The sequence below is a fragment of the Macaca fascicularis genome, chromosome 2 (genome assembly GCF_037993035.2).
Source record: "Macaca fascicularis isolate 582-1 chromosome 2, T2T-MFA8v1.1".
NCBI classification, from domain to species: Eukaryota; Metazoa; Chordata; class Mammalia; order Primates; family Cercopithecidae; genus Macaca; species Macaca fascicularis.
In genome coordinates this window covers 139,089,894-139,116,908 of record NC_088376.1, presented here as the reverse complement: position 1 = coordinate 139,116,908, position 27,015 = coordinate 139,089,894, and positions in this window count along the sequence as shown.

The window sequence follows — 27,015 nt, the reverse complement described above, 5'->3', positions numbered from 1 at the left end:
AGTTCAAATATGAGGGTCCCAGAGCTAGAATCTATGGGAGGAACCAATGCTGCCACTGATGTCTTAAGCTGTGGAGCTGAAGACCCATAGAGGAGCCAGTGTTGGTGTTCCAGTGTGAGGGTCGTGGATCTGGAGACCCGCGGAGGAGCCGGTGCTGGTATTCTAGGGTGAGGGTCGTGGATCTGGAGATCCATGGGGCAGCAGTGTTCTTCTAGTTTGTGGATTGTGGTGCTGGAGACCCAGGGAGGAGCTGATCCTTCTGTTGTTTAAGTCTGAAGGTCATCAAGCTGGAGATCCAGGGAAGAGCTGGTGCTGCGGTTCAAGTCTGAGGGTCCTGGAGCTTGAGACCTCAGGAGAAGATGGTGCTTCCATTAATGCCTTAGGTTGTAAAGCTGGAGACCTGGGTAGGAGCTGGTGTTCCAGTTCTAGTTACTGTTCTAGTGTGAGGTTTGTGGAGCTGGAGATCCAGGGGTGAACAGTGTTGTTCTAGTTTGAGGGTCGTGGGGTTTGAGACCCAGGGAGGAGCTGATGTTCCAGTTTGAGGGTCGTGAAGCTGGAGACCCAGGGAGGAGCTGGTGTGTTTCTAGTTGGAGAGTCGTGGAGTTGGAGATTCACGGATGAGCTGGTGCTGCTGCTGTTTAAGTCTGAGGGTCATGGAACTGGAGATCCGGGGAAGAGTTGGTGCTGCGGTGCAAGTCTGAGGGTCCTGGAGCTGGAGCCCCGGGGAGGAGTTTGTACTGCCACTGATGTCTTAGGTTTTTGGAGCTGGAGACCTGCGGAGAAGCCAGGCCGGTATTCCAGTTTGGGGTTGTTGGAGCTGGAGACCTGTGGAGAAGCCGGGCTGGTGTTCTAGTTTGAGGTTCGTGCAGCTGGAATCCTGGTCAGGAGCCAGTGGTGCTTTTTAAGTCTGAATTCATGGAGCTCAACATGAGGCAGATGTTGGGAAAGTAGAGAGAGAGAGTTACAGGATATAACTTGAAACTGTACATGTAGCTGAATGCCAAGCAAGTTAAGCCTGGGAGCTTCTCAGTCCTCATGATCAATGCATTCTTTTTTCTCTTACACAGTTTGCATTTGTTTTCTGTCTCACAAGACAGTAAGACTCTGATTAATACCCTCAGGAATTGAAAAGCTTTAAAAAACTAAATGATATTGGTATAATAATGATAGAAATTAAAGTATGATTATCCTGACTGACAGAGACAAAATCACAAACCACACACAATATATATCTTTTCAATCAGTTAGTAAAATAAAATATAAATTGAAAAATAGACCCACATAAAGGTATAAAAAGTTACTTCATGGAGAAACAATGGATGACATAGATTAATCTGAGAATTACTATTAATGGAGAAACTTAGAACTTACATTTTTCCTGTAAGGTTTCAGTGCTGATACTGATATTCTGTGAGCTCTGGCAGCTGAGTCCATTCGCACAGCCCCGTGATGCAGCAGGTGTCACAGAAGACCCCTGTCCCAGCTAGTCCTGCTCCACTGTTTTGATGAGTGCAGCCTCTGATCTCTGACTGTCTTGAGCAGAGACCAGGCCCTTGATCACAAGCATATCCATGGTGAGGTTCCGTGGATGCAACCTCATGGATGTTCCTGATGTTCCTTCCTGATGTTCATCTGCCATCTTGCTATTGAATGCATCTTATTTATAACCGTCTTCTAAATATTGAATAGAAATAAAGCATTTGTACAATATTGGTAAAGTACAAAGAATATAGACACGTTGGACACAGATGACCTCCACCAAGTTTAGGGAATATAATCTGAAGAGACATAACTTTGGATGCTCTCTGGAGGCCCTGCCTGATTCTCAGTCCCTTCACTTCTCCTGCAGAAGGAATTACTTCCTGCTTTAGTCTTTATTATTCCCATACTTTTCTTCATAGTATGTTTCTTTCACCAAGTATGTGTGCATCCCTAAAAAATATGCCATTTAGTTTTGGAACTTTCTGTTGTCTTTTTGAGACGCGGTCTTGCTCTGTTGCCTTGGCTGTAGTTTTGAACTTTGATGTGAAGAAATTCTCCTGTGTGGCTGCTCCTACGCTGCATGGCTCTGAGCATCTGCTTGAGGTCTATTTTTGCCCTCCATTCTCTTCCTGAGACCCACCCACATTGACATGATTCATTTTCATTGCTGCGTGATCTCCCGTCATATGAGGGGAACATGGGAAATGTCTTCATTTCCCTGCTGATGAGTGTTTGGTCAGTTTGGGGCCCTTAGGACTGTGTTTTGCTAGGAATGTTCTTGGGCATTTCTTTTGTACACAAGTGCAAGTTTCTTCCGGTCAGTAGCTTTCAATTTTTAAAATTTCATCCCAGGTAAGAAATGTAATTGTCCTTATTACCCACAACACACACCCTTTCATATACAAGTATAGCAAAAATATATTTCACAACCATTCTTAGCAGTGCTTGGTGTTCCTGCGACTCTCCATTCTCCCCAACACTTGCTTGGTTTGAGTTGTGGGATTTTTGCCAGTCTGCTGGGTGTCACGTGATATCTCCCTCTATTAGGCTGAACTCTCTTCATGTTTTTATTGGCCATTCCTTCACAGTTCCTTTTCCGTGGAGGGCTGGTTCAACTCTTTTGCCCAGTTTCTGTTTAGTTGTTTGAATTTTTGCCTTTTTCTTTTATTATTACTATTATTATGTTTTTGTGACAGAGTCTCAGTCTGACGCCCAGGCTGGAGTGCAGTGGCGTGATCTCAGCTCACTGCAACCTCCACCTTCTGGGTTCAAGTGATTCTCCTGCCTCAGCCTCCCAAGTAGCTGGGGTAATAGGCACACACCACAACAACTGGTTAATTTTGGTATTTTTACTAGAGATGGAGTTTCACCATGTTGGTCAGGCCGGTCTAAAACTCCTGACCTCAGAATATTTTCACTGGATATACTATTCTAGGATGAAAGTTTTTTTCTCCTTCAATTGTTTAAATATGACATGCCACTTTCTCTTGCCCTATAAGGTTTCCACTGAAAAGTCTGTTGCAAGATGTACTGGAGCTCCTTATATATTATTTGTTTCTTTTCTCTTTCTGCCTTCAGAATTCTTTCTTCATCTTTGACTTTTGGGAATTTGATTATTACATGCCTTTGAGGTAGTCTTTGGGTTAAATCTACTTGGTGTTCTATAACCTTCTTGCATTTGAATATTGATGTGGTTCTCTAGGTTTGGACAGTTCTCTGTTATTATCTCTTTGAATAGATTTTCTTTGCTGATTTCTCTCTTCACCTCCTCTAATGCTTAGGTTTGTTCTTTTGAGGCTATTTTCTAGATCTAGTAAGTGTGCTTCATTGTTTTTATTTTTTATTTCTTGCTTTACTGTTTTTTATTCTTTTTTCTTTTGTCTTCTCTGACTGTATATTTTCAAATAGCCTGTCTTTAACCTCACTAATTCTTTCTTCTGCTTGATCAGTTCTGCTGGTAAGACATCTGATGCATTCTTCAGTATGTCAATTACATTTTTCAGGTTGCGAATTTCTGCTTGATTTTAAAAAATCATTTCAATCTCTTTGTTAAATATATTTGATAGGATTCTGAATTCCTTCTCTGTGTTGTCTTGAGTTTCATTGAGCTTCCTCAAAACAGCTATTTTGAATTTTTTCTCTGAAAGGCCACATATCTCTGTCACTCTGAGATTGGTCACTCATGCCTTACTTAGTTTATTTTGTGAGGTCATGTTTTCCTGGATGCTCTTGATGCTTGTGGATATTGGTCAATGTCTGGGCATTAAAAAATTAGTTATTTATTGTAATCTCCACAATCTGTGCTTGTGTGTACCCATCTTTCTTTGTTCCTTTTTTTCCGAGACAGAGTCTCACTCTGCCACTCAGGCTGGAGTGCAATGGCATGAACATGGCTCACTGTAGCCTCAGCTTCCTGGGTTCAGGCTATCCTCTCGCCTCAGTCTCCCAAGTAGCTGGGACTACAGGCACATGCCACCATGTTCAGCTGATTTTTTTTTTTTTTTTTTTTTTTTTTTGTAGACACAGGATCTCAGTTTGTTGCCCAGGTTGGTCTTGATCTCATGGATTCAAGTGGTCCTCCCTCCTTGGCTTCCCAAAGTGCTGGAATTATAGTCATGAGCCACCACATCTGGGCATGTTCTTCTTCTTTTTCTTCTGCTTCTGCTTCTGCTTCTTCTGCTTCTGCTTCTTATTTATTTATTTATTTGTTTGTTTGTTTATTTTTGAGACAGAGTTTTACTCTTGTTGCCCAGTCTGGAGTGCAATGATGCAATCTTGGCTCACTGCAACCTCCACCTCCCGGGTTCAAGTGATTTTCCTGCCTCAACCTCCTGAGTAGCTGGGATTACAGGCATGTGCCACCATGTCTGGCCAATTTTGTATTTTTAGTAGAGACAAGGTTTCTCCATGTTGGTCAGGCTGGTCTTGCACTCCCGACCTCAGGTGATCTGCCCACCTTGGTCTTCCAAAGTGCTGGGTTTACAGGTGTGAGTCACTGGGCCTGGCCTTCCCTCCTTCTTGAGAAGGCTTTCTCAGAATTCAAAGGGAACTGAGGGTTGTGATCTAAGTCTTTGGTCACTGCAGTCATATCTGCTTTAGAGGCACCTCAAGCCCAGTAACACTATGATTCTTGCAGACTCATAGAGGTACCACCTTGGTGGTCTTAAGATCTGGGAGAATTCCCTGGATTACCAGGCAGAGCCTCTTGTTCTTTTCCTTCACTTTCCCCAAACAAATGGAGTCTCTCTCTCCATGCTGTCTGGAGTTAGGGGAGGGGCGACACAAGCACTCCTGTGGCCACCAGCACTGGGACTGTAGCAGGACAAGCTGCAGACAAGACCCCTCAGATACTAGGTTGAAGAAGGAAGAGGCTTTATTCGACCTGGAGTGTCGGCAGACTTGCATCTTAAGTATGAGCTCCCTGAGGAAAGGGTTCTTGACCCTTTTAAGGGCTTACAACTCTAAGGGTTCCATGTGAAAGGGTCGTGATAGATTGAGATCTATAGATAAGACATGTGGTTAGAGTGGGGGGTTAATCTTTTAACCTCAGGGGGGTCATTAGTGGCACCAGCTGGTCTTGCCACTGACTTCATTCCTGTTGTTTTCCAGCTCTTACTTCCTCCTTCTCTTCAGAGACAGGAGACAGTAAAAGAAATGGCCTCTCTCCTCATTCCCCCTCTTTGAGAACCTCACTCACTAGTGGGAGTTCTTACTCTCATAGTCACCTCCCAGGTCTTCCTGTGAGACAAATCAATAGTGATTCGTGTAATACACTTGTGCTGAGGTCTTTTGATGAACTAAGGTGGTAGAAATACAGGTAACATACAGGGGAGTAATTCACAGGTTCCTAACACTATTATTATTAAAAGGTCTGAAACACTGGTTTGGGAGAAAGCCTGTGGACCTTCCCTTGCACTTAAATATTTACTCAGGGATCCAGTCCAGTTCCATTGATTCCTAGAGATACATACTCTCCTGTTTTCCAATGCGGCTCAAGTAATTCTAATGAGTTACAGTGACCAATAGTGCAGGAAGAGTTACTCTTTCCTTTTTGAAGTAGGATGGGGTCCTTCTTATCTTTTCTCTAGGTGGCCTAAATGACACAGGACCAGTAACTACATTCGTCACTACACAGTTCTAATTCATGACAAACATACTTATTTTCTACTATACCGTCCCTTTTCCAGTCTAGAGAGCCACACCCTATTCTATTTCCATACAGGTCACTGTTGATTGCTGCACAGGCATCAAATTTTAAGACTCCTTTCTCTTCTGTTCTAGTTATTACTTCACTCGTATCAACTTTTCCCCAGTTGCCAGTCCTCAATCTTATTTCAAAAACTGTAGTCATAGGGGGCTCAGATGCGTTATAGCACACATCAGGTTGGTCACTTCCTGGGCTGCATACCTTGTACTGGGTGGCATTATATAAACAAGTCCTTTTTAGAGTTCCAGTACATTCATAATAACTATAAAACAGAGAGACTATTTTAACTTTTTGCCCTACCTCAGTAACTTGATGTCATTGGGAACAGTCCTCAGTCTGACGAAGATCAGTTGAAGTCATTGCTGTACAAGTCCAAAATTTAAGGAAAATGAGATGCATCTCTTGGCTTGGCTAAGTTAAGAAGAGTTTCCTCATGCTTCAGCCATGCGTGGACCAGCCAGCTTCTGGGTGTGACTGGAGCAGGGATTATGGTCTTCTTCAGAGTCACTTTTCAGAGGTTGTACTGGCTTGGTCTTACCTCCCAGGTCTCAGGTGCTGCAGGTTTTACATGGCTGTGGTGGAATCAGGTTGGGATTCCATCTACCTTTATGGCTGTGGTCAAGACGATGGTCTGGGGTCCTTTCCACAGTGGCTGCAAGGGGGCTATGTTACAATCCTTGATCCACACCTGATCACCTGGGGAGAAAGGGTGAACTGGGGAGAATAAGCTGACAGGGTACCTCTCATTTACCCTGGCTAAAATTGTTTGTGTAGTTTTCCCTAGAGCCTGTAGCTGTCACTGTAACTCAATTTCACCTAGCTCTGAAGGAGTGCCTGGAAGTCCCCGTAGTATGGCAGGCGACCTGTGATATAATATTTCATAAGGGGAATATCCTGTTCTTTTAGAAGGGTTACATCTAATCTTAAACAATACCATAGGGAAAACTTGTACCCAATTTAATCCTGTTTCTTGACACACTTTCTCTAAACTACTTTTGATAGTCTGATTCATCTGCTCTACTTTTCCAGAACTCTGTGGTCGGTAAGCGGTATGTAGTTACCATGTGATCCCCAATACCTTTGCTGTCTTCTGTACCAAGTCAGCCACAAATGCCAGCCTGTTGTCTGAGCCTATTTGTAAGGGCAGTGCAAACCTAGAGATGAGATCTCAGAGAAGCACACAGGTTACTTCACGAGTTTTCTCAGTTCGTGTTGGAAAGGCCTCCACCCACCCAGATTATGTACACACTAGAACTAGCATATACTTGTTACCTCCACATTTGGGCATCTCAGTGAAGTCTACTTGGAGATCCTCAAAGGGATCTGCTCCGTAAGCTTGTATGCTGGGTGGGACATTTGGACCTTGCCTACCATTGTGCTGCTGGCAGGTGACACATTGCTGCACCACTGTTGTGGCAAGGGCTGACAGATGCGAGCTGTAGAAGTACCGGCCTAACAACTTTTCAAGTGATTCTTGGCCTAGGTGGGTGGTCTCATGAACAGCCAGTACTGGGTGGTCTCATGAACAGCCAGTACGACTGCAGCTCCTAGCAGTTGTAGCATGACTATTCTTCTATCTGATAACTGGATCCATCCCTCATCACCTGCCTTCCCTCCGCCTGGAGAAAGTCCTTCTCTTCTTTACAATAAGTAGGTACAAGGTCAGGTGCCTGAGGGAGCAGGGGTGCCATGATTGATGCCAGGTAGTGGGTGGATGTTGCTTTTCAAGCCTCTGAGTCAGCTTGGGAGTTCCCCAAGGCAATCGCGGCGAAAGCTCACTGGTGTCCTCTGCAGTGCATGACTGCCATCTTTTGGGGTTTTCACAGTGCCTCTAATAATTGCAGGATCTCTTGCTGATGTCTTTTTCCCCAGTGTTCAATAGGCCTTTTTCTTTATATAACGCCCCATGCACGTGGAGGGTTAAGAAGGCCTACAGAGAGTCAGTGTAAATATTTACAGTCTTATCTTCACTTAGCTCTAAGGCCCAAATTAAAGCAATGAGTTCGGCCTTCTGGGCTGAAGTACTCTGGGGCAATGATTTGGCTTCAATAACTGTCCAGCGTTACCACTGCATATTCCGCACACCTCTCTCCTTGTGGGTTGACGAAGCTGCTCCCGTTCACGTACAGTTCCCAGTCTACTGATGTCCAAGGATGGTCTTGGAGGTTGGGCCTGCTAGAATAAATTGAGTCCAACACCTCTTCTACACAGTTAGGTTCAACTGGGTTCTCTGATACCAGGAGTAAGGTGGTGGGGTTCAATTTGTTGCAAATGTCAATGGTTATGTGGCGATTTTCAAACAGCAAACTTTTTTACCTAGTTAGTCTAGCATTCGTCAATGATGTCCTTTGGTATTCATTAAAGTCACCACAGCATGGGGGGCCTTTATATTCAGGTTTTGCCCAAGAGTCAGCTTATCCACTTCTTGTGCTAGCAGGGCAGTTGCAGCCAAGGCCCTCAAACATGGGGGCACCTTTAGAAACCCCATCTGGTTGTTTAGAGAGGTAGTCCACCAGCCTCGGCCAGAGTCCCATGATCTGGGTCAAAACTCCATCCGCCATCTTTTCTCTCTCTGATACATATAGTGTAAATGGCTTTGTTAGGTCAGGCAGCCCCAGGGCTGGGGTCGACATGAGTTTCTCTTTTAATTTATGAAAAGCTCACTGCTGTTGGGACCCCCATTTGAAAGGTTCCTTGTCACCACCCTTTGTGACTCTGCACAGGGGCTTGGCCAGTACTGCAAAGTTTGGGATCCATAACCTGTAGAACCGCATGGTTCCTAAGAATTCCCTCTCCTGCCTTCTGGTATTAGGCTCTGGTAGGTTGCAAATGACCTGCTTTCTTTCTGATCCCAGGCTGAGCTCCCTCTGTCAGAGAGTAAATCCCAGGTAATGTACCTGCTGTCTGCAGATCTGAGCTTTCTTCTTGGACACCTTATACCCACAGTCCTCCAAGTGCCGAAGTAGGCTATCCATTCCCTTGGCACACCTGACTGCTGTGGGGTTTCCCAGTGGGAGGTCATCGATGTACTGGAGCAACACACAGCCTAGGTCTCTGGTGGGAAACTTCTGGAGGTCTCAAGCCAGCACATCACCAAGGATGGTGGGGGGGTTATTGAACCCTTGGGGAAGCCAGGTCCAAGTGTACTTAGTGGTGACACCTGACCCCAGATCCTCCCACTGAAAGGCAAACAGTTTCTGGCTCTCAGGAGCTAGTCTGATGCTAAAGAAAATGTCCTTCAGGTCCAGGTAGGTGAGCCAGCTGTCCTCAGCTGGCAGTGACACCAAAAATGTGTACAGGTTAGGTACCATTGGGTGCAAAGTCACTGTAGCTTGGCTGACCAAGTGCAAATCCTGTACCAGCCTGTAGTCCTTGGCCCCTGGCTTGGGAACAGGCTAGACAGGAGTGTTCCATGGAGACTGACAAGGGACTGTAATTCCAAAGACCCTCAGGCACTTGAGATGGAACTGGATACCTTCAAGAGCTTCTCTGGGGACTGGGCACTGTTTTTGACTGACCGGCTGGACTCTAGGCTTAACTTCTGTGAGTATGGGTCCCTGGCTGATTGTCAACCCTGGAGGGTTGTCTTCTGCCCTCACCTTTGGCCAACACTTAGCCAGAGGTGGTCCTATCTCTTGGCCTGGCTCAGTCAAGAAGAGTTTCCATTCCACCTCCCGAGGAACCATAAGGGCCATTATGACTCCCATACCAGGTACCTTTAGCTGTAAAGAGCCATGATTTCTAAAAGAGATGGTGGCTCTCAGCTTGCTAAGTAGGTCCCTTCCTAGCAAAGGTAAGGGACAGTCAGGCATGTACAGGAACTGGTGAATCACTTCATGCCCCCCCACAGTGCAGGTCCGGGGCAAACAGAAAGTTGGCTTTGCCAAAGCCACTGTGACTCCAAATATATCAATAATCTTTTTGGATAAGGGAGTGACCGGGGTGGTTAATACTGAATGTTCAGCGACAGTATTGACAAGAAACTCAATATCCTTTCCCCCAACTGTCATCCTGACAATGGGCTCTTTGGGGGCACATGAGCCCAGTCCCCTCAGACCAGTAACCCTTCTGCCATATTGAACAAGGCCCCTTCATCCTTGTCTGAGGCCTTCTGCTCAGAGTCACCTTGTTTCCCTTTCAACTGGGGACACTTGTCCTTCCAATGTCCTATTTCCTGACAGTAAGCACATTGATTATGCTGCAAGTATGGATGGCCAGACTGGGTATTTTTCCTCAGGCCCCTGTTCTCTGGTCCCTTTTGGGGGACCCCTCTTATAGTTGTAGCTAGCAGTTGGCATTTTACCGGGCTTGGCATTCGCTCTCTCTGCAGCTTACCACATCTCTATTCACAAACACCTGATTGGCTATCTCCAATAACCATGACGTATTCATGCCTGTGAACCCAGCCTGTTTCTGAAATTTTCTTTTAATGTCTTCTGCATTCTGACTAAATAAAGCCATATTAATCATGCCCTGATTTTCAGGGCTATTGGGATCAAAGGGAGTATACATACAATGGGCCTCACATAGTCTCTCGTAGAATTGTGCCAGGCTGTTATCTTTACCTTGAATGACCTCAGAAACTTTGTTAACATTTATGGCCTTCTGAGCTCCCTTCTCTAGCCCTTCCAGAAGGGCTTCCCTGTACTGGTTCAGCCTTTGCATACCCTGTCTTTCATTTGGGTCCCACTGGGTGTCTGTTCCTGGTAATTGGACCCTCACATACTCTTGGGGGTTTTGGTAATCAGCTGGAACGTGTTCTTCCAGCCACTTAGTCGCTGCTTGGAGCACTCTCCTCCTTTCATCTGTGTTAAAGAGGTATACAAGCAACTGGTAGCAAAGAGCCCAGGTGGGGTTGTGGGTCTGGATAATAGTTTGGAGCAAATCAATTAGAGCTTGTGGCTTTTTGGCATAGGATTGGGTATTGTTCTTCCAGCTGAGGAGATCAGCAGAAGTGAAGGGCTGATACACAAAAACACACCTCTCCACCATATGCCCCTCCTCATCTACCCCAGTATACCACTCCTCTCTCAGGGGCACTTGTATCCCAGTCTTAGGTCACAAATGAGCTGCCAAAGGAGCGATCTCTCCCGAGGCTTTGCATCCTTTGCTTTCTATTCTGGGTTGCCTAGGGGTATGTAGGCCTTATGGAAGCTTGGACGCAGTAGGGTCAGGAGTGGGAGGCCTTTCTTCCTGGTGAAAGGGGGGCCACTGGTGCTGTTTCTTGCCGTGAATCCTCTGATGTTGGATCGGACAGGACTTAAGGAGCTGGCTCCCCTCGGCGGGTGGAGCAGGATTCTTCCTTGGCTGTCTGTCCCTTTGCCACTAGTACTACTGCTTCCTGTCCTCTTAACCACTGTGGTTGGTCTAAAACCAGCTGTAACCAAGTGTCTATATATGGAAACTGGTCTGGGTGTCCTGGCTTACCAATCACTTTGTGCCATACCTTTGAAACAAGGGACCTGTCTAGGTTTCCTTCTGATGCCCAACCCACTTCTAATGCTGGCCAGTCTATTTCACACGAAGTCCTAAGTTTTCCTGGTGTCATAGTAACTCCACAGTCTCCATTAAATCTTTTCTTGAAATTTTTCAACATAGTTCCTAGCAGAGTGGGCTTATTTTGCGTTCCACTCATTTTCCTCCTGAGAAAAAACAACACTCACATCACAAGAAGGAAAAGGTAAAGGGGTCACTCACCTCACCCATCTCAAACTCAAGCACTCACTCACTTTCACTTTCCTTTTTGCAAACAGGTCAAGCCAAATCAAAATCAATACTGAGACCAAAGTGTTGACAATGGCACACCGTGGGTGATCAGGCCATGCTTCCACTCAAATGGAGTGGGCAAGTTCCCAGGACTGGTCCTACCGTATCCCAGATGTCTGGACCCCAAGCGCCAGTGCCTTCCCAGTGTTCAGCCATCGCGTTGATTGCCCATAGGGATCTGCTGTGCACCACTCTGATGAGGAGTTCCGCCAGAGCAAATACCTACCCAGGAGTGGTCTCAGAATCTGCATTGCTCAAGCTGGCTGGCATTCCCCTCAGGGATGCTCTGCAGGGCAGAGCTAAGTCACATAAGGGGCTTCCTCAACTGTCCATTAATCACCTCACTTCCCGGTCAGGGAACCAAGAAATGTAGCAGGATGAGCCACAGACAAAACCCCTCAGACACTGGGTTAAAGAAGGAAGAGGCTTCATTTGGCTGGGAGTATTGGCAGGCTTGCATCTCAAGAACCAAGTTCTCTGAAGAAAGAGCTCCTGGCCCTTTTAAGGGCTTACAACTCCAAGGGGTCCATGTGAAAGTGTCCTGATAGATTGAGATTTATAGATAGTACATGTGATTAGAGTTAGGGGGTTAATCTTTAACCCCTCTCATCAGTGGAAGGTGAAGGTGAAGAGAAAGCAGGCATATCTTACCTGGCCAGAGCAGGAGGAAGAGACAGATGGGAGGTACACACATTTTTAAACAACCAGATCTTCAGAGAACTCTATCATGGAACAGCACTTCAGGGATGGTGTTAAACTATTAGAAACCACTCCCATGATCCAATCACTTCACATCAGTTCCCAACTCCAGCATTGGGGATTACATTTCAACATGAGATTTGGGCAGGAACACAGATCCAAACCCAATCAAATCACCAAGGAGTCAGGTCATTCAGTTTTTCTGTAGCATTATTATCTAAGAGAACTAATTTGTTAAAATTCACATCCCTTGCAAAATAGAAAAGTATATGTAGAGATAATAGAATCACAAGTATCTAGATTATTTCCATCAATTTTAAGCATGACAATTTTAAAGGAATAAAGACAAAATGGAAACTATTTGATGGTGATAAGCAATATGACGAGAGAGAATTCTGATGCATGACATATTACTGGTTGCTGAAGGAATTCTCATTTAACTTGGCATACAGATGACTAGAATATATGCCAATGTTGTATATAACACAAAAGAGTGTAACTGGGACTAATGACGAAAATTTCCAGGAGGGTTCAGTTCCGTACAAAAATGTGAGCACTATACAGTGATACCACGGACTTCCCTGGAACACTTGTAAGTTTGTTGGTTTTCATTTTCTCAAGTTAGAGGTGTTTAAAAGTAGGCAAGATAGCAATTGGCAGGGAAAGTGTAGAAGAGCTGGCTCTTCTAATTCTTAATATTCACGTTTCTCAGTAAGGACAAAACTGAAAGATTCCACATGTAAAACCTATTATATATCAAGAGAGTGTTTCATCAAAAAAAAACTTGGCTGCATGTAAATCTAATTTTTAAAAATATATTTTTCACAGCTTTCAGCTAACATATTTGAATATTATAGGTACCTACTGAAGCCTCACAGTGAATTTAATTCAATATATCACATATTCAAACCTAGTGAAGGATCATACACATATTTTTGTTATTAGTAATAATAAGATAAATAGCATTTTATTGACTAATAATATCATGGATGTTGTTCTAAATGCTCTTACCCAATAACTCATTGAATTATTAAATTAAGGCAATAAAAAGTCAGCTAGCTGCTCAAATGTCATTCAGTAAATTGTAGAATAAAAACTCAAGCTTTACGGAAGCCATTATCCTCAAGAAACTAACACGGGAACAGAAAAGCAAACACCATATGTTCTCACTTATAAGCGGGAGCTGAACAATAAGAACACATGGACACAAGGAGGGGGACAACGCACACTGGGGCAGGGGCAGCGGGAGGGAGCTAATGCATGCAGGGCTTAATAACTAGGTGATAGGTGGATAGGTGCAGCAAACCACCATTTTGGCACATCTTTACCTATGTAAGAAAACTGCACATCCTGCACTTGTATCCTGGAACTTAAAATTAAAATAAAATAAAATTTAAACAACAACAACAACAACAAAAGCCCTCAAGCTTCAGTTTATCTAAAACACATGGGTCACTTTTCTGTAATTTAATCATTTTAACCATGCTTGTTTTATTTTTTTTACTTATTTTACCACGAAAATTATTTTAATATCCACTTTCTCTCTTCTATATAGCTAATATAAAAGAAATGTAGATCAGCAGTATGTATAATGAATTTCACTAAAGGGGTATAATTAGTGTAAAACATGTCTGTAGCAGAAAGACCATGAAGACAAGGAATTGCTATTATATTTCATATAATAAATGTAACAATAATTGTTGGAGAATAACAAAGAATAATAAAACAAACAGTATTTTAGAATTTGGTAAAATGTATTTATTATGCTGACTTTTGTCTTTTGGATGGGTCATATCTGAGTCATGAATATTTTGGTAAGATCTGTGATACTTCAAGATCATGATGAATGAGTCTTTTCAAGATGGGAGGCAACTGGCTCTGACTTTCAGCCCTGGGAAAATCTATGAGCCTTGACGTTGTCTGCCTTTTATAGAAAGTAAGATTTTCCTTGAGACCTTTGACCTCAGATAAGTTTATTTGCTTGCCTTTCCTTGCTCCCTAAAGACTTCTCTGGGCAGCAAACTTACTCCCTTCAGTCAAAAAAAGTAAAATATCACACATGATTTTAAAAGTCTGTTATAGTTTAATACATGTGCTGGATGATCGAGATAATAACATTTTGTGTGACCTTATCTGTATATGAAAAATAAAAGAGGATTATTGAGACCACTGTCTGGGTAACTCAGGCAAAAGCTATTATAATTAGGGTTTTGAATGAGTTACCAGGATTAAAGTGATGATTAACTTTGGTCAGTAGATCATGTAACTATATAAGTGGTATAGTCATAATTTGAATTTTTTATTCCAATCTGATAGAGGAAACTGGCTAAACTTTGACACAAAAGAACAAAATCATAAGATACCAAAAGCGACAATGAATTACTAATTAGCTAGCAGTAAAATGTGAGTGAATTACTAGAAAAATATAGATAAATCACAGTTTTCTACAAGGAGAACTAGACACAGGCAAGGAGCTGAAATATATACAGATCAGGCAGCTGATTAGTGTTAGCGAAAAAGTCTGTCTATGTGATTTCTCATGAATTGGGATTCCCCAGGAATAATAGCTCAGTGATTTGCTATCCATGGAGACAAAATGCATATGTTTTTTCCACCCTTTCAAACTTCTTCTGCCTGAGGTCAATAATAAATACTGTAATTAGAGTAGTTTGTGAAATATGAAAGGAGTGGGGTGAAAACAGAGGAATTGCACAGGTGGGAAAATGCCCATTAAGGTTGTACTCCAAGAATGTGCAGCATGACAGCTCGATGTATTGAATTCCAACCACCTGGGCATCTTTGCACTTGCTGAAACACTCTATACATACTAAATGGGTTCTTGGTAATGCTGAAAATTTATGATTTGGGCGAAGAATAATTTTAGGAATTATAAATAATTTTATGGAATAATCCTCTTCTGTGATTTAAAAGTGACTCAAAGTCAAGATGTTCTCCAGCATCATAAATAGTTTTTCATTAAGTTTTCATGTTTGCCTCCTCTCTTTATCAAATGACCTAGAAATAGCACCATCTGGCCAAAAAGATACAGTTTATTCCACCATATGCTTTCTCTGTCCTAATCTATGTGTTAAAATCTAAATACTTTTATTTTAAAAGTGGTTATAAAAAATCTGGTGTATGTACTTAGATATGACCAGTGTTAGTTAGTTTCTAAAAAGTCTTTGCATAAGTCGTGTATTATTTATATTGCTATAAAATAGAAGCACTGCTTGTCCGTCTGCTTACTTAATGGTCAATTATTTTCATCAAGAGTCAATAATTTGGTGCCAAGAAAATTCAATGATTAAGAGAAAAACTTTAATAAGCAACTTTGAAACAACTGGATAACTATATTGAGAAAAAATGAATCGTTTTGCTTTACAGACAAAAGTAAATTTGGGATGAATTATAGATCTAAGGGTGAAAATCTGAAACATAAACTTGCTAGAAGAAAACCTAAGAGAATTAAGTGACATTGAGGAAGGCAACAGTTTCATAGGACACAAAAATGCTACTCATAAAAAAAAATACAACTGGAATTCACTCAAGTTAAAAATTACAAATCAATCAAAAGACAATATTAAGAAAATGAATAGGTAAGCTATAGATTGGAAAAATATCTATAATACTTAAATGTGAAGGAGAACTTGTATGAAGGATACAGGTAACCCTTGAAGAATGCAGGAGTTAGGAGTGCTGATCCCCTGCACAGTCAAAATCTGTGTACAACTTCTGACTCCCAAAAAACCTAACTACTAATAACTACTGATTTGTTGTTGTTGTTGTTGTTTGTTGTTGTTTTCTGAGCCAAGGTCTCACTCTGTCTCCCAGGCAGGAGTGCAGTGCAGTCATGCAATAATGGTTCGTTGTAACCTCCACCTTCTGGGCTCCTATTGCAGGTTCCTGAGTAGCTGGGATTGCAGGCATGCGCCACTATGATTAGGTATTTTAATTTTTTTGTGGAGATGGGAGTCTCAGTATGTTACCCAGGCTGGTCTTGAACTCCTGGGTTCAAGCGATCCTCCACCTCAGCCTCCCAAAATGCTAGGATTACAGGCTTGAGTCACAACACCTGGCTGTCGCCTGCTGTTGAGCGGAAGCTTTACCTATCACTTAAACAGTCAACTAATACATACTTTGCATATTATATGTACTATGTGCTGTATCGTGACAATAATCAGGAGAAAAGAAAGTGTTATTAAGAAAATCATAAGGAAAAAATATATTTACTATTAATCAAGTAGAAGTGGATCATCATAAAGGTCTTCATCCTTGCCATCTTCAAGTGGAGAAGGCTGAAGAGAAGGAAAAAGAGGAGGTGTAGGTCTTGTTGTCTCAAGAATGGCAGAAGCTGAAGAAAATCCACTGATAAGTGGACTTCTGCAGTTCAGATCCATGTTGTTCAAGTGTCAACTATATATTAAAGCTCCTGATGATCAACAACAGAAGAAACAATAATTCAGTAGAATGATGATCAAAGCCTTGAAAACAAATTCCTCACAGGAAAAGATACACAAATGGTCTGATAGAACATGAAAATGTGCTCAACATCACGGGTCATCAAGGAAATGCAAATTAAAATGATAATTCTGAACCATTTCACACCCACTAGAATGACTGAAACTAAAAAGATTGGCGACAGCAAAAGTTGGCAAGGATGCGTTTTCTGTTGCTGCTAATACACATTTCCACAAACTTAGTGGCTTAAAACAACACAACTTTTTAATATATTGTTATGTGGTCAAAGGCCTAAAAATGAAGATGTTGGGAGGTCTGGGCTTCTTCTGAAGGCTCTAAGGGGATAACCTATTCCCATGCCTTTTCTACCTTGTGGAGGCCACGTTCATTCCTTGGTTTATGGCCTTTTCCTCCATTTTCAAAGCCAGGAGCAGAGCATCTTCTGCTTTCTCTTTCTCTCCTTCCCTGCTGTGTCTGCCACCATTATCATATCTCTTTGACTCTGACTCTCTTATCTTCCTCTTAAGACCCTGTGATTATACTTGATTCAGCAGATAATCCAGAATAAGTTTTCCATCTCAAGATCCTCTAATCCCATCTTCAAAGTTCGTTTTGCCATAGAAAGTAACAAATTCATAAATTTTCGGGATTAGGACATCTCTGGGGGCCATTATGTTGCCTAACATACAGAACAACTTGCATTCTCAAAAATTGCTGGTGGTGACATAAAATGCTACAACACTATTGAAAACCACTCTGGCAATGTCTGATACAGTTAAACATAGTTAAATATATATACAATCTAACATTATGGTCCCTCAATTTTGTTCTAGAGTCTTTATCCAAATAAAAATAAAACATGTGTCCATAAACGTATGTTACATAAAAATGCTTATAACAGCCTTAATTACAGTAGATAAAGTAGAAACAACTCAAATATTTATCAATAAGAGAATGGATTAACACATTTTGGTATTTTCCTATAATAGTGTACTATTCAGCAATAAAAAAGAAACAAATTAATGATACATGCAACCACATGCATGGATCTTAATGATATGTTGAGTGAAAAAAGTCAGACACACAAAAGACTACACACTGCATGATTCAATTTATAAGAATTCAGGAATATGCAAAACAAACTGATGTGTGTTGGTGGAAATCAGAAAGTAGTTCCCACTTCTAGATGAAAATTGAATAGAAAGGCATATAATGTAACTCTAGGGTGATACAAATGTTCTATATCTTACTTAGGGTGTTTGTTACAGGAGTGTATGAAATTATCATAACTCATCAAAATGAACATTTAAGATGTGTGCACTTTATTGAAGGCAAATTATATGGCCATAAAACAATTTTTAAAAGCAAATATGTTTTAAAATTATTCTATTAACATGACTTCAAGGCTCTATGTTACATTTTTCTTCTATTGGTCTCAATTTTGCCTAAAGGTGGTACAAATTTCATTATATTGAATCTGTGTCAAAACAAAAGACCACCACCACAAAACTTTGTTAATTCTGAACCTACTTAAGCATAAATAGTATATTCTCCTTTTTTCTTGATTTCTTCTGTCCCTTTTCCTGGAAAATTGATTATGATCACTGAAAGCAAGCAACTTGACCTGTTAGTAAATGGGAAAATATTTTTCTTAATTTTAATGTACCATGGAAAGCCCTATGGCAAACTATTTTTATTACGGTCAATTCTAACAACATTTGGATTATTAAATAAAATTTCTTGCATCTTTGATTGATGATTTTCTTTTATATTAAATTAAAGACATGGTATAGACCTAGAATCAATCTTTATCTCTGTTCTCTATTGCTATTCTATCTATCTAACCATTTATATACCTATAAATCTATATAGAAAACATAGTTTATTGTATGCTTATAATTTTTCATTTTGCACTGAACTTTCTGTTAGTTCCTTTCAGAATATTCTTATGATTATTCCCTTTATTTATTAGAATTATTTATTCCACCTAAAGAAGGAAAACCATTAGTAAAAACCATACTAAATGTTCCCTAGATCCTTTTTAAAACCACTTGGGCATATAAAGAGATTTTGTTTTCCCTTAACCCACATGGACTTCCTACAGTGAAATGCCATAGCATTTTATTCACTGAGTTAGGCAGCTGACATATTCATGTTAATCACTTCAACAAAACCAAAGCAAACATCACAGTTCTCCAAGAATATCTTACATTGAATAGTGATAAGTTAACTGTGATATGCAGGTGTTTTTTTTTTTTTTCCCTGTGGCCTCTATTTAACTCAATATTCTCAATATTGTCAAAATAACAGTTTCTTTTACTTGTGCTTTTCCAAGTAACTCTAGTTAATGATGCTTTCATTGTTTCTGAAATTATCTGTCAAACATGATTTTAGTGACATCTGTATAAGTTCACAGAGCTGAACTGCCTTCTAAATTATATCCACTCATTCCCAGGGATTTAATTATACATCTCAAAAATTGAATAATAAGACCAAAAAACATTTGAAAGTTTTTAGTAAAGCGAAAACTTACTTGATGCAGCTGCTCTCATTGTGAGAACAAGGAAGATCACTTAATTGATAATAAGATATACTCTATCATTATAATTCAATAAGGGATAGAAAAAGGAAGGTAGGTGGGTGAAGGAACTATGTCCGTTACTCAGATGCCTCTTCTGTCTTTTAGTTTGAAGAAATATGGCCTATATGTGCCTAGTGGACTACAGGTATCTTTCAGATGACCAGGTATCTTTCTGCTTACAAGTAGCATTGTGACCCTGCTGCCATTTATTTTTCACATTCGTACAATTATTTGCACTAATTGTGATGATTTTCTCAGAAATTTATTTTTAAAACTGTAAAATTAAAGAAAACTATATCCCAGACTTTTGATATGTTTACAGGGGTCCAGTGATATAAGAATATGATGTATATTGAGTTATATTGACACCAAAACATACAGTTTTGTAAGAATGAAACTTCAAACCCAAATCCAGCATTTTTTACCAAATAAAATGCCAATAATTGTTCTTATGATTATAGATATAGAAAAAAATCATTAAATATAGAATTGCACCAAGAAATGCAAAATATTTCCCAGCCTGTATGTGTCCCTCTGATTTTCTCTAACTACATAATGTTATTTTGGATAATTATTTAAAATTAGTTAATACTTATTCAAATTCACCTGTTATTGGAAGTTGTAACTTGTCTGAAAAAATAAACCTTTAGTTTATAAGATGTGCATTTTATAACTGATCCAACCCCAAAATAAATTACAATTTAAAGCTAGTTTTCCCAGTTAATAACAGTGAGGAAAAGGTCTGGTTTTTGATCTATGCAAGCTTTATTGTTTGCCATAGTATTCTGTAATGTGCATTTAAATTATCTTGTTCTTAAGAGTCCATTCATCAAGACATTGTCCATGCCATTACAAAGGTATTATCCACTCTGTCCAACTTTCTAATGGTGGCCTTAACTCCCAGAGAAACAAGAAGGGAAACTGGACAGATCGGTGAAACCCTTTGCCATTGACAGGAAAAAGAAATCAAAGGTTATTTCCTAGGCTGGGTCCAATGTAGCATGTTCATCTCAAGAGGGCATTACATGTATAACAATACATAGCATAAACTATCATTATCCCTCATTAGAAAATTGAAATGGTCTTGTCACTGGCCTATATAGCTGTAGCTTTTAACCTTTCAAAATTATCATCTCTGAAACTCGTGCTCTCGTCAATAAACAAATAGAAGAATGTAACTGCCTTGAATTAAAAGACAAACTCTATATTATTATATGCTAAGAGATTGACTCCTTAGTTTATTCACACAATGCCTAGTTTTATTAGACTTTTTCTTGCCTTCTCATCATTTATTTCCATATGTTTTTATAACTAATTGTTCCACCTTTTGACAACTCTACATCATTTATTCAGCATGGTATATAAATTTCTTGGGACTGCTGTAGGAAGTTCCTACAAACTGGGTGGTTTAAACAGCAGAAATTTATTCTCTCACAGTTTAGAAGCTAAAAGTCTGAAATCCAGGTTTCAGCAGGGTTGGCTGCATCTTGAGGACTGTGAAGGAAAACGTGTTTCATGCCTCTTTCCTAGCTTCTGAGGTTTTTGAGCAATCTTCGGTGTTCCTTTGCTTGCAGTTGCCATCACTCACACCTCTGCCACCAAAGTCACATGGCTGTCTTCATTCTCTGTGTGTGCCTGTATTCTGCCACGGTGTTATTTTCCTTCTGTATGTGTCTCTTCTTGTCCCTTTCTTTAGCACATTAGGTGTATTGAATTAAGGGTCTTCAGCATGACTCCATCTGTTTACTTACATCAGAATTATATCTTCAAAGATTATTTTGCCCAATAATGTCCCATTCACAGGTACTGGGGTTAAGACTTGGATATAGTTTGGAGGAGAACACAATTCAACCAACAACAAATGGGATATACTTTTAAGCTCCCTTCTACTTTTGCTTATTTTCTTTTCTCATTCTCTCATGTCTTGTCTCTATTTCCATTAAGATAAGCTTCTTCTACCTGATCTTAAAATTCCAGATAAAATATCCATTCTCTTTATAACTTCTCATACCCTTCTTGAAGTACACCCATTCTTTTATCGTATGAATTTTAACATGATAATTTTCATACAATCCTCAGAACAAGAGTTACAGTACCATGTCTAGTACATGTCATGTTCTCAATAAATGATTTTTAAATAAATAAATGGCACTTATATTTCATTATACTTAACATAATCTATTTGGATTTCTGCCCTCATCCGAATCTCATGTCGAATTGGAGGAGGAGCCTGGTGGGAGGAGATTGGATCATGGGGGCAAATTTCCCCCTTGCTGTTCTCATAATAGTGAGTGAACTCTCATGAGATATGATGGTTTAAAAGTGTGTCATACTTCCCTACTTCACTGCCTCTCTCTCCTGGCACCATGTGAAGAAGGCCCTCGCTTCCCTCTCACCTTCCACCATGATTGTAAGTTTCTTAAGGCCTTCCAGTCATGCTTCCTGTTAAGGCTGTGAAACTATAAGTCAATTAAATCTCTTTTCTTCATAAATTACCAAGTCTCAGGTAGTTCTTTATGGCAGTGTACAAACGGACTAATACAGCATATAAGACTACGTCTTATATATATACTTATGACAATTCTTAATAATAATTATCTGTTCAAATTAAATAATTGTGTAAAAATGATTGTTGAATCATTTATCTGGACATTAATACTTAAGAATCACCTTTCCTATCTTCTTTTTTTAGAAGTGGACAAAATTATTTCTCACAATTAAAAACATGTGTTTTCAGAGTCTTTACCTTCCTGCCATCTCTTTCACTTCAGATTTGTCTGTTATTTTAATTGAAGATAAACAATGAACATAATGTTTAATTTATGATAAAATATAATGTGGAAAATGCAAAATATTATTTAAGTATCTTTATTGTATGAAATTCATTATGATCATTGTTAAACAGAGAATTATTAGAGGTGTATAAACCACAAAATATTATTAGGAAGTTATATGATTATGGATGTGTCATTCACAGATGAAACCAATTGCAAATGCACCATTAGAAGTGGGCATTAGAAATTTATGAGATAAGATGAGAAGGTACTGGTGACTTTCTTTTTTAGTCAATGACTCTGTGTGAAATTTAAGTTTCAGTAAACTGAAGTTTAGAGAAACGTTTTTCCCCACAGGGTTAGATGTTACCATAAAATCTCTGATTCTATCTAAAAAGGTATGTTAAGTGTGTGGGCATTGAATAGCCAATTATAATGTTTATTCTAAAACAAATGACATTTGACAAAGAAACAAGAAGTAGCAATGTTTTCAACTTATCAGTGTAATTCACATGAATTATCTTTTTAGTACCTTAACTAATTTTCAAAAATAAAGGCACCTGTACTAGCCATATTTTCAGCCTGCTAGTATACTACATACTATAAATTCATATGCATTATACTATAAAAGCATATAACTCTGATATTAAACAATTATCATATATTTACTTGAATGTTCTGAGTATAACACAGATGACTATTACTGTCATAAAGTTTTATATTTATATTGTAACTGGCGATTCAAAATGTAGATTTCTCTAAATTTACCCTCCACAGTCCAAGTAGTTTCCTCTCATTTAAATGAAGTGTACTCTATATGTATATAAATATGTATGCTTTGTATAAATATATATATGTGTATGTATGGGCATGCTGATGTCCATATGAGTGTACTTTTTCATGAAAATGTCATCTAATTCTTTCAAAAATCTTTAGTCAGCAAACTTATTGTATTAATAGAACACAAAATTTGACTAGATATTTAAGGTCTGGGCTCTCCAATTTACTGGTTAACTTCTCACCATCAATTCGCATTCAGTAAACAAAAGTACTCACTGTTACCATCTCCTTCATTTTGTGTTTGTGCCCACCGAAGTCTGACTCCCCCTCAATGGGCCCTCTCCAATGCTCCCTCTTCCTTGAAATCTTGATTAATCTTCCCAAGTAGACTCAGAGTTTTTCTCCTTTAAATATTCTCCATACTTCAGTCTAACTTCAAGCATTTGGAACCTTGCTATACTTTATATTAATTGTAACAATCAAACATCTCTGCTTTGAAATTGTACACTCCTGCAGGATAGGGATTGTCCTAGTCAACTTTATGTTCCCATATGGTAGCACAGTGCCTGGACTAGAGTGGACATTCAGTAAATACTTGTTGAAATGAACTGGATAGAAAGACTTAGTGAAAATTCTAAAACCACCATCTACTAGTAAGGACCTGTGCCACAGGGAATCAGCCTCAAGTTACTCAGGCAGAATTTCCTATGTATGTCTAGTATTGAAACCAAGAAGTTACAATTAGAAATTAGAACAGACCATTTAATAATGTGTATCGGTAAATAGTATTACCTTTCCCTACTTTACCTGACAGGACAGAGTCTGCATTTTAATACTCTGCATTCTGAATCATTCTTATTGTTAGGATTAATAAATACGGAATCTTAGAGACTACGCTCACAGTGTGTGGATATTGGTGAGAATGCACAGAGGAAGAAAGTACTGCTGGGTGTTAGATGTTAGATTCTCACAGGAATGTAACATTGTGTTAGATTATAACTCTATTTATTCACCTACTACTTTCTCAGAGTTAATTCTTAAATTATAAATCTAGAGGCCTCAAAAAGGTGTTTCTGATCTGTTTTTATTTTAGCAACAAAGAAAATAGGCCAGAGCATTGAAAGTAGTTATACCGACTAATCTTAGGATTTAACAAAGGCATAAAATCTGTCATAATTCTACAGAAAACAGACTTAGTGCATTAATCCTCCTTCATGGAAAACTTTACCTTTAGTCATCCAGGTTATTTTTAACTCAATCAAAGAGGATTATAATATTAGCAGAGAATCTACAGAGAGCAATTCTGAACAAAAACCACTTATTCCTCATTTACCAGAAACAATTGACACTTCATGTTAATACGTGTTAGAAACGCTCAGGTAATTATGAATCCAAGATCTCTGGAGCAACCGGAATCATCCAGGAACATGGCCAATATTTCATGTGAAGTCTATGAATATCTATAGTGACAATTCACTAGTAGTCCACTGTAATTTGAGCAAAATAGAGTAACTGAAGCTATGCATAGAAGTTACTCACGCAGATGTCTTCATTTAGATATAGATGTTTTGAATGGCTGATAACACAGTCCATTATGTTGCGGAGGAAGTTTGGTACAATCTGTGAAGTTACTGATATTTGTTTTCTTTTGTTATATGTAGAGTCACCTATGTTAGATAATTTTGGGATAAGAATTTCAGGTAAACTGAATGATGGCATCTAATAAAATCAATCTAATCTTAAATACAATTTAAGGCTCATTGTACTTGGAGTGCATTATAAAAAGACAATGATATTTAACTAAAGAAGAAATTTTTTGGCTTTTTGTTTTTTTAATTTCCAACTTTTATTTTAAGTTCAAGGGTACATGCACAGGATGTGCAGGTTTGTTACATAGGTAAACATGTGCCATGGTGGTTTGCTGCACAGATTACCCCATTATCCAGATATTAAGCCCAGCACTCATTAGCTATTCTTCCTGATGCTCTTGCCCCCGCAGCCTGACCCTCTGAGAGGTCCCAGTGTGTGTTTCTTCTCACCGTGTGTCCATGTGTTCACATCATTCAGTTCCCACTGATAAGTGCGAACATGTAGTATTTGGTTTTCTGTTCCTAAAGCAGAGCATTTTAAAAGGATAGAGGCATTCATTCACTTCCATGACATCTGATTAGAGATGGATATCTTACAAAAAAACTTAAAGGTAGGATTTACAATCACATGCTCCTTTGAGAAAATAATTCACATTGAGGACAATTAAATTACTAAGAATTTTGCAATTGTAACCTTAAACTTTCTTAAGATTGGGCTTATTAGATATTATTTTTTAAATTAAATGACCTTAATATCAGAAACTGCTATCATTTATTATATTATATTTGAACTTACATAAAATAAAATTTACTTTCTGATAGCATCCAGTATTACGAGTTTTAACATAAGCATAGATTCTTGTAACCAGCCTTCCTAACAAGATAGAGAACAATTCCAATACCCTATGGAGTCTTGGATACTGCCATTTGCAGGTAGACAGTCCCACCAAACCTAACCACTTGCAGCAACCAATCTGTTTTATTTTCCTAATAGCTTTATCTTTTCAGAATGTCATGTAACTAGAAACATACAGTATGTTACTTTAGAAATGGCATTCTTTCACTTACCATTTGAGACTCATCCAAATTGTTTTGTGTAAAAACAGAGTGTTCCTTTTTCTTGCTCAGTAATGTTTCATTGTATGGGGATATAATGCAATTTGTTAATCCAGTCATTCCTAGAGAAACATTTGGGTGGTTTCCAGTTTGGGGTGATTGTAAGCAGCAGGTTTTGTGTGAACATAAGTGGGATTGCTGGGTTATACAGTAAGTCTATGTTTAACTGTACAAAAACACCAAACAGTCCCAGAGTAGCTGTACCATTTATATTTCTACCCGCGATATATGACAGTTCCAATTGTTTCATATTCCCACTAGCCTTTGCCACTTTGTTTCTGAATTTTAGCCATTCTAGTATGTTTTTATGTGCTCTTGTAATTAGCATTTTTATAATGAGTAATGATGTTGATCACCTTTTCAAGAGATTTCCTGTCATTAATATAGCACCTTTAGTATCACATCAGTTCAAATCTCTTAAACATATTTTTACTGTGTTTATTTACTTATTGTTAAAATTTGAGATTTCTTACATTTGGATGCAAGATATATGATTTAACAATGTTTTCTTATAGTATGTGGGCTGTTTTCTCATTCCCCCTTTTTTTTTTTTTTTTTTTGAGACAGAGTCTCGCTTAGTCGCCCAGGCTGGAGTGCAGTGGCGCGATCTCGGCTCACTGCAAGCTCCGCCTCCCAGGTTCACGCCATTCTCCTGCCTCAGCCTCCCGAGTAGATGGGACTACAGGCGCCCGCCGCCTCGCCCGGCTAATTTTTTTGCATTTTTAGTAGAGACGGGGTTTCACCGTGTTAGCCAGGATGGTCTCAATCTCCTGACCTCGTGATCCGCCCACCTCGGCCTCCCAAAGTGCTGGGATTACAGGCGTGAGCCACCGCGCCCGGCCTCTCATTCCCCTTTTGATAACAGAGCAGATTATTTTAATTGGATCAAACCCAGTTTATCATTTTTTTCTCTCATGGATTATCCAAGGAGTTTCTTTTTAAAATTTTTGAAAAACATTTTGTGGGTACTTAGTAGGTATATACATTTATGGGGTACATGGAATGGTTTGATGCAGGCATGTAGTGTGAAATATGCACATCATGGAGAATGGGGTGTCCATCCCCTTAAACTTTTATCCTTTGAGTTATAAATAATCCAGTCACACTCTTTAAGTTATTTAAAAATGTACAATTAAGTTATTATTGTCTACAGTCACCCTGCTGTGCTATCAAACAGCAGGTCTTATTCATTCTTTGTAACTCTTTTTGTTTTTATATTCATTAACAATCTCCACTTCTCCCCCAGCCTCCTCCTACTGTTTCCAGTCTCTGGTAACGATGCTCCTACTTTCTATGTCCATGAGTTCAATTGTTTTGATTTTTAGGTTTCACAAATAAGTGAGAACAAGCAATGTTTGTTCTTCCGTGCCTTGCTTATTTAATCTAACATAAAAATCTGCAGTTCCATCCATGTTGTTCCAAATGACAGGTTCTCATTCTTTTTAATGACTGAATAGTAATCCATTGTGTATAAGTAACACATTTTCATTAGGTATTCATCTGTTGTTGCTTCCAAATCTTAGTTATTGTGAACAGTGCTGCAACAAACATAGGAATGCAGAT